Source organism: Meriones unguiculatus, chromosome 6 (assembly GCF_030254825.1).
Source record: "Meriones unguiculatus strain TT.TT164.6M chromosome 6, Bangor_MerUng_6.1, whole genome shotgun sequence".
Lineage (NCBI taxonomy): Eukaryota > Metazoa > Chordata > Mammalia > Rodentia > Muridae > Meriones > Meriones unguiculatus.
Genome location: NC_083354.1, coordinates 36,107,984 through 36,117,466, shown reverse-complemented (window position 1 = coordinate 36,117,466; position 9,483 = coordinate 36,107,984). Strand labels below are relative to the sequence as shown.

The following is a 9,483-nucleotide window of genomic DNA, read 5'->3' as shown; positions in this document are numbered from 1 at the left end:
TTGATCAGGTTTGGTTCGAGTCTATTAAATAATCTCACTTAAAGAATTAACTTATACAATACACTCCGAAACAGAAAAGTACATCTCACACACATATACACACATACTTCAAAATAAAAATAAATCTCAATTCCCTAATAAAAAGACACAGACTAGCAGATTAGATACAAAAACAAGATCCAACTTTCTGTTCCATCCAAGAAACAGACTCTAACATCAAGGATAGATATCACCCTCAGATAAAAGAGTGGAAAAAGGTATTATTCCAAGCAAAGAGACCCAAGACGCAAGCCACTGTATCCATCTTAATATCTGACAAAATAGACTTCAAACTAAAATTAATCTGAAGAGAGAGGGAATGACACCACATGCCCATCACAGGAAAAAATCACCAAGAGGATGTTGAAAATTTAAACATCTATGTAGTGAACCCAAGGGCACCCACATTCATAAAAGAAATGATGCTACAGCTTAAATCACATACTGACCCTCACACAGTGGGTGACTTCAGGACTCCGCCTCCACCAACATGCCGGCTCATCCAGACGACATCTAAACAGAGAATGGCTGAAGCTAAATGATGTCACAAATCAAATAGACCTAACACCTATTTATAGAACATTTTACCCAAACACAGGAGAATACACCTTCTTCTCAGCAGCTCATTGAACTCTCTCCAAAATCTGTTGACCAACAGATACAAAAAAAGAAAAAGAAAAAAGAAAGACAGAAAGAAGGAAAGAAAACCTTACATCCCATCTGACCCGAATGGATTACAGCTGGATATCAACAACAATGGAGAGCTTACAAACTCAGAAAGACTGAACAGCCTGCTACTGAATGAAAAATAGGTTAAGGAAGAAACTACAGTTTTTAGAATTGAGTGACGATGAAAACACAACATACCCAAACTTATGGGACACAACCAAGGCAGTTCTAAGAGGACAGTTCATGGCACTAAGTGCCTTTAGGAGAGGGGAAGGGGGAGAAGGGGGGAGAGGGAGGGCTCATTTTAGTAAGTTAATGACACACTTGAAAGCTCTAGAACAAACAAAAGAAATCGCATGCAAAAGAAGTCGACTGCAAGAAATAATCAAGCACAGACCTGAAATCAATCAAATAGGAGCCAACCAACCAACTAACAAACAAACAAGGGGTCTCTGACCCCTTCCCACGTGGAACCAGTCATATGGCATGATTTGTGAACCCGCTTTATAATTCTGCTGCACAATCCTAACACTGTGCATGAGCCAAATAAGTGCTTTCAGTGGCCATGCCTCATGGTGGTTGCTTTAGGTGCCAGTGCTGTCACCAGAACTGCTGAAAACCTATTTCATTTCAAATCCGCCCATGACCCACTTTCTGGCAACCAGATTGCTAGCTCCTACATGCAACACTGGCTGGATTGGTGAGTTCCCTTATTGGTCAGCATAAACATCTCTCTTACTCAGGGGAGACTGACCATTGAGCATCTGGCAACTTCATGGTACCTTTTGAGATGTAGGAACCCCCAACAATGGCCTGCACTGGCCACGGTTGACCCTTTTTGCTGACCTCCATTTAGAGCTTCTCTTTCCCTTGGGTGAGATTTTTTTTTTTTTCCTTTTACTGGCACCGTTTCTCCCTCTCCCTCCCCCTCTTGCTCATCTACAAAAATCTTAGAGCCAGGTAAACCATGTCTGCTACAGGCAACTGTGTCCTTGGTCTCTGGTCAATGCTGATGAGCTGTTGGAACAGATTGTACCAATCTATTGAGTCAAACCTTGCTCTTGGGATGCTTGATAGGTCACTGACTCCCACCTGCTCAATGGGAATAGTCCATTTCCTCCAGATTCTCCTCTGGGATGTCTTCGGAAGAATTTCAGATTTCTTTTTTTTTTTTTTTTTTTGCCTACAGCACCCGGTATTCCCAGGCGGTCTTCCATCCAAGTACTAACCAGGCCCGACCCTGCTTAGCTTCCGAGATCAGACGAGATCGGGCGCGTTCAGGGTGGTATGGCCATAGATGAATTTCAGATTTCCATACCTAGTGTCTGCTTTAAGGGCCTCTGAGTTTACACAGTTCTGTAACCAAACCTGGCCTCAATTTCCTTATATGGCAGATCCAAAGCAAAGCCTTTTTAATTACTTCCAGTGATTGGGTAAATGGAGGTTCTCTCAGGTAAATGGAGGTTCCCATATTCAAGTCTCTTCTTCCATCTGTTTGCTTTCCCAAAAGTTTTAACCATATACCTAAAGGAATTTTCTCCATAACCTTCTTAACTTTGTTCCCACACCCTGCCAGACCCAGATGTTTCCTACATCCACGACAGAGCCAAAGCAGCTGCCACAGGTGTTCCAGTCTGACCTCACAGACTTGCGTCAAGCTGGACCTGCACTTACCCTCTCAACCATGGATGTTCTCACGGACCCTGGACAGCATCCATATAGCTAGTTCTTCCTGGACTTGGCCAGCATTTCAGCCTTTTGACCTCCCTACAGCGCCCCCAGTGTCAGCAGGAAGTAGTCAGAAGAGAACCTCTGCCCATTATTCCTTATTAACAAAAGGCTGGAATGGTGTGCTTCAGACCCAGGACTAGTAGCTTCAGGTTCTCCCAGCATTCCTCAGTCCCTACCTGCTGTAGTGTGTGGCTGGCAACTCTCTACTGGCAACCCTCTACCCTGAACTTTCCACAACAGGGACTTCCTCTCCTCCTCAACATGTAACCTGGACATTTTATTGCTTTTACATTTTTTTTTCTCTCTCTCTTACCCCCTTGCTTGGCAACCAAGCGCTGCTTCCAGTGAACCTACATTTATGTACTTGGCCGTACACGAGAAGTAGCCCAAGCTCCTCATTTTTTTTTTTAATTATAGAAAAAGGGAGGAATGTTAGTATCTAGGCAGCCTGCTTTTGAGTTGCCTAGCAACCTATGATGTCATCATGTGTCACCTACCAGGTAGTCGCACCTGGCAGGCATGGTTATGTTGCTCCATAAAAGGACCAACCTGCCACTTTTTTTCTCTCTTGCCTTCTTGCTCTTGTGCTCTCTTCCTCTCTCCTTCTCTTCTTCCCTCTCTGTCAGGGTGCCCTTCCCCCCAACATGTCTTTCTTTCCCTCTCCTTCTCTCTCTCTCCTACCCTGCCCAGAGACTGTGTTTGTGACCCTCCTCCCCCTTCCCTTAATAAGACGTGGAACCAGTCACGTGGCATGATGTACGGACCTGCCTTATAACTTTGCTGCACAGTCCTAACAAATACTCCTCAAAATATTCCACAAAACAGAAGCAGAAGGAACATAGTACAATTCATTTTATAAGGCCAAAGTTATGCTGATAACTAAGCCACATAAAGACCCTCCCAAAGAAGAAAGAATTACAGATTTATTTCTCCTATGAACATGGAAGCAAAAAATTCGCAATGAAATATTTGCAAATCGAATCTAACCACACATTAAAGAAATCATCCCCCACAATCAAGTATACCTCATCCTACAGATGAAGGAATGGTTCAGCATACATATAACAACAAATTAACCCACCATATAAACAGACTGGAAGACCAAAACTGCATCTTGTTAGGTGCAGAAATAGCCTTCGACAAAATCCAGCACCCCTTCATGATAGAAGTCCTGGAGAGAATAGAGATGCAAAGGATGTATCTCAACATAATAAAGGAGATTTACAGCGAACCCACAGCTAACATCAGCCTAAATGGAGAGGAACTCAAAACATGACTACTAAACCAAGGCAAGCCTGACCACTCCCTCCAAACCTATTCAATATAGTAGTTAAATAAAGTCTTCGCTGGAGCAAGGAGACAACTGAAGGAAACCAAGTGGATACAAATAGGAAAGGGAGAAATCAAAGTATCTTTATTTGCATATGAGTGTACACTTAAGTGACCCTCAAAATTCTACCAGGCAGCTCCTACAGCTAATAAACACTTTGAGCAAAGTAGCAGGATACAAAATTAATGCACAAAAAATCAAGTCTTTATATACACAAATGACAAATGGACTGAGAAAGAAACGTGGGAAACAACGCCTTCCACAATAGCCTCAAAATATCTTGAGGTAACTCTAACCAAGCAGGTGAGAGACTCCTATGATTAAAAACTTTAAGACTTGAAAGAAAGCAACTGAAGATGATATCAGCCTTCCACTGACCTTTGAGACTACAAAGCCAAGGTAGCTTCCCATTTGCCTCTTTAATTTTAGCAAATGCCTGGGCGCTGTGGAGGAAGTGGGAAACGAGGGAAGAATAAACATGGGTTAAAAATAAAAAATAAAAATAAAGCCCACCCCCTGCTGTGACTGAAATGTTTTGAAGGGGAAGAGGAAGAGGAGAGAAAAGGTGGTGGAGTGAGCAAGTGAAAGTTCACTACAGATCCACAGAGCAGACACTCCATTCCCCATATTTTCCAGTCACAGACACCAGCATGAACAGACTGGCTCACTATGGCTTCAGCACTAAAGGGCTCAGGCCTTTACCTTGGTCTGAAGCCTGTACCAAGAGTTTTGGATTGTTGGTGACAACTTGCCAATCTTTATGATTGATGTCTCTGGGGGATCCTGGTTTGAGAATCTATTTCCCATTAAATTAGACATGCATCTGGCGGTTATCAATTCTCACAGTTAAATTTTATAGAAAGACTTAGACTCTGAGGGGACATAAAGCCATCTAGCTTTTGGGTGGAATTAGAATAAGGAAAACATAATGAGGTGGGTATGGAGGGACCTGGAGGGAAGTCGGGAGTGTTGAACAACCATGCTTCAGTTGTCTACATCTTTAAATGACTTGGGAACTTACTTTCTATTATAAAATGTTCTTCCTCACAGCCGTTGCCTTTCCTGGTTTCTGTTTTTGTGGTGAAAGGACACAGGAAATTGTCCTGATCGATGTGTATAAATTGAGGCAACTTCCAGCGTCTCAGAGCAGTAGGGGGTTGGGTGCAGGCACTGGACTCCTATCAGTGCTTTGATACTGAGAGAGGATGGAAGTACAGGGGGATTAGGACACAGAGTGGAAAAAGACCCATCCGCTCAGAGTTCAGCTGGAGCCTCCCACAGGCAGAGAATCAAGAGTTCCCAAACAGCTGTGAAGCTGAAATGTAAGAATCCTACCAAGTTCCCTCTTTGTAGCAAAGCACATGACCTGACTACCTTGTTCAACCTTAGTGGCCCTGGTTAATCACATTCAAAGCACCCCCAAGCCACACCATCACTTCAGTTATCTAAAAGAACAAGAGATGCAGAGGAGGTCAGACTCCCTTAGAAGCATCTTGAACAATGAAATTCTGGAAACGTCCGAATCCCTGTATATGGTCATCACTGGGACATGTGAGCATTGCTCTTTGAGGGGCCCAGTGCCACACACCCTCAAGCCTGTCTCACCATCTTTCGGAGTGTAATAGCTCTCATCGTGCTTAAAAATCTGGATCAAAGTTTCCTTTCAGTAAACCCCTTCACACTGGCTCACCCCCAAATTCTTCTCTAAAGTGAAGTCAAGAAACTGGATTTATTTCATTCCAGGACCAAAAAAGATTAAGGGAACCCCCTGGCTGCTATAGGTGAGATCATGGAGCTGCACCCCTGACCTGTGGCCACTGGTGCCTTTCCTCCACAAGACACTTGGTAGATACAAACCCATACTGCTTAGCAAAGTGAATGATGGCAGAGATGGCATCAAACCAGGAAGCAGCTTGAAGTCCAGAAGCATTCATCAACTACTTACTGCTAGGACTCATCAGTTAGCAAACTTGAAAGCCCACTTCAGCCCTGCAAGAGAGCCCAAAAAACCTGATGTTTCTGTCCCTTTTACTTCAGTCCCTCTTAAGGGCAACTTGAGGGATTTGGCGGCTACAGGTTACAAAACTCAATAGTTGCCAGAATTTCCACAAGAAAATAAGGGGTGGGAGTGACATTTTTCCCTTCTTTCTTCTTTCTTTCTTTCTTTCTTTCTTTCTTTCTTTCTTTCTTTCCTTCTTTTCTTCTTTCCTTCCTTCCTTCCTTCCTTCCTTCCTTCCTTCCTTCCTTCCTTCCTTCCTCCTTTCCTTTCTTGCTTTCTCCTTTCCTTCTGGTGTGGTTCAAGTGTGGGTATGTGGCATAGGGAAGTCAGAAGTCAGTCTTGTGTGTCCTTCCTCTGGCCTTGTCAGCCACAGTTTTCAATATAAGGTCTTTCCCTGGGACCCGGCCCTCACCTATTTGGCTAGGTTGCCTGAACCAAGAGCCTGGGGACCCAGTGTCTCTACCTCCCCAGCCCTGGAATTACAAGTGCGTGCCACCAGACCCAGCTTTTTAACTTGGGCTTTTTGGTGCAGAACTAGCTCTGAATGCATTCAAATCACACACTTTATAGACTGAGCTCTGTCGCCAGCCATGGGAGTCACTTTTCTTTGGAAAAGAAATTATGGTCAGCTGTGGTCTTCCCCTAGCTATGACTCTCAAATAGAATTCGATTTTCAAATGCACTTTTTCATCCCTAATCCGCCACTTGGAAGCCGCCATGGGAACCATACTTCACCAACAAGGTGTGTAACTAAATATTCACAGGGGACTGCAAGATGTTTGCACTTCATAAAACTCGCTCTTAGAGCATGAAGGAGTAAAAGGAAATCCTTCTTTAGAGGCCAGTGCTTCCGGCACACTGAAGGGCTGTGAGGACATGATCTTCAGAGACTTAGGACAAAGCCTGGATTGTCCACAGAGAACAAAGTAGGAAGAAGTTTCTGAATGCATGACTGAAAACAGCTGGCCAAACTCCACTTCTAGCATTGGAGAACCATCTGGAAGGACAGGCTTCGTTTCCTGTAGCTTCCCTGGAAATGAGAACCTAATGTTTCTACAAAACCACAGTTCTAGTGTTTGTTCCCAGATGGATCCCACCTGGTGAAATAGTAGACTACTTCCTCAGGGAGTTATGTATCTATGTAGTGCTTGGCCAACCGGATTTTAAACAAACAACTTTGTGGAAATACAGACATGAGTAAGGGATTAAGCTGTTGTTTTCATCTTCTCCCCCTACCTGGAGAGCAGAAGTATCAGACCAGTGAGGGGTGAGTTTAAGTCTTTAAAGCAAATGTTACCTTGCTAAGCAATCAATAACACTCTCTTGTGGGTGCTAAAAAAACACTAAACTTAAAAGCCACATCTTTAGTTCATTATTTATGTGTCCACTCCCAGTGAAGGCTGGGAGAGTGTGTCTGTGGTGCCCTCTAGTGGCTAGGAGTGATTATGCCTTTTAATTTTATGTTCTGGGGATAGGATCGCCTTCTCAACCCAGGCTAGCCTGTGGATCACTGTGTAGTCTAAGGTAGTCTCAAACCTGTGCTGATCCTCCTGTTTCAGCTTCCTGAGTGTTAGGAGTGCAGCAGAGAATCACCACACCTAGTTTACATCTTTTACTTCTGAAAACCAAGCACTGATCCCCAAAGACATCTATATTTAATGTAGGCAGTCCCTGGGAGTTCAGAAATTACCAAGGAGTATAAGACAGTAGTTGTGTCTGTTGTTTGTTCTCAAATGATGAGAAACTCCCTTTACTTTGAAAACTCTTATTTTCTGTGTCTATTGTTCAGAAGTTGTGACTCCTTCAGATGGAGCATTGAGATTCCACTTTTGAAAAATCCCAATAAAAATAATTTCTATAGTTCCAAATTCTATGGTTATAGAAGTAATGTTTTCACCTTAGTGTTCGGACTTGATAATGTTTTAAGAATGACAACAATAACAACAGACCCCTAAAATTTACTACCAATAAATTATCTACTTAAATAGAATCATGGAGATGATGTAGTTCAAGCAAGAACTACCAAAGAGTAACTTCTGTGGGCACTTGACTATTTTCTATTGATTTGCTATTTTCTCACTGATTTGGCACAGAAAGGCACCTTTCTTCATAAACTTTTGCCTTGTTGAAATACTTTGAATTATGTGGTCATTTTCTTGTGACCATAGACCCATTTCTTATAAGTATGACCCATGGTTTTATACCCAACTAAACTGTCTTTGAAGTATCAGAGCTAATCAAGACAGATTTAAATATTCAAGAGCTTGAGGAATATCACAATGTATCTTGAGTATTTAAAAATAATAAATATTAAATGTCCATGGGCAGGTCTGATATTTGTTCATTTCTCAGTAGTTAGACACTGGTTCTGATATCATTCACTTACATGGCCTTCCTGCTTTCTGAAAATATTTGTGTGGGAAACCAGGGGGCCCTTCCATGATGCTAAACTAATCACAGGAATAGTTTGATCTGTGACAAGCTCAAGCATGGGTCTGTACCAGACAAACAGTCCTTATTCTGACCATTGCTGAGCCAGGACTCAGACACTGAGTTTCAGCAAGTGTTTACCTGGGTTTTGAAGGAAGAGCCTGATTGGAGCAAGACTCAGCCTCTAGGGGTGCCATGTCCCACCATATGGATTTCCACATTCCTACTGGTGCATCACAGCATCCTTGGATCATGATGTCTTGGGGACATTCAGTTATCAGTTATAAAAAGCAAGGGGTTGGTGAGTCATTTGTCATGAGTCCAGAAGGAGCAAAAGCTTTACAATGTGACACCAAAAGAATGAACCAAAATCTCAATGAGTAAATCTTTAGGAAGCAATTATGGAGAAACTGTGTATTACAGAATGTGGAAAAGGGTACATGCCTCTCTGTATTCTTTACCAGTACTCAGAGCCTTACATTGGCGGATCATGACAGAGTCTCAAACGTGGTTATAAAAGCACAGAGAGCAACAGACTTTGATAGGAGAGGAAAATTCTTTTTCTTTTTATTAGACAGGGGTGTTTGCTTGGTGTCTGTTTGTTTTTGAGACAGGCTCTTATGTAGTTCAATCAAACTCCAAATTCACTGTTTAGCCAAGGATGCATTGTAACTCCAAATCTTCTTGCCTTCACTTCTCAAGGTAAGGGCACACATCCATAACTAAGTGACCATGTCTGGCTTAGGAAAAGGCAATTCTTTCCTTTTTTTAAATTTGTATTTGGTCTTTGAAAATGTCATATATTTATTATACAATGATGTGTTGTGGTCATACCCACCTCATATTCCTCCTTCTAATGTCCCCCAAGACTGTCACACAACCCCCTCCCAACTTTATGCCTTTCTACTTATTTGCTGTTTTAACTCACTGAGTCCAGTTAGTTCTGTGTAGGTGTGCATGGGTGTGGGGTCATCCTCTGGGGCATGGATCACACCAGTGGATAACTTGGATTAGCCACACTTCGAAGTGACTCTCCCTTCCTCTGGAACCAGCAACTGCCAAAGCTTTTCAGCTAGCAGTGGGGGCCTAGTTAGCCCACTCCCATCCGTGAGGAAACTTTTAATTAGCTTGATCTTGTGCAGGGCCACGTGAGTATAGCCAGAGCTACTGTGTTGTAAGTGCAGCCGCCATGCTAGGTCCAGAAGAGAGCGTGTCCCAGCCCTCCTCCCATCCACCAGCTCTTATATGCTTTCCACCCTCTCTTCCACTGGGTTCCCTGGGTCTT

General features: G+C 43.0%; 1 non-coding gene across 1 annotated transcript; it reads right to left on the bottom strand.

The window, feature by feature from the left end:
* Positions 1-1,888: 1,888 nt before the first annotated feature.
* On the bottom strand, positions 1,889-2,007 carry LOC132654920 (5S ribosomal RNA). Its single transcript, XR_009592522.1, has one exon. It is a non-coding gene; the product is annotated as a 5S ribosomal RNA (ribosomal RNA).
* Between the last annotated feature and the right edge of the window lie 7,476 nt (positions 2,008-9,483).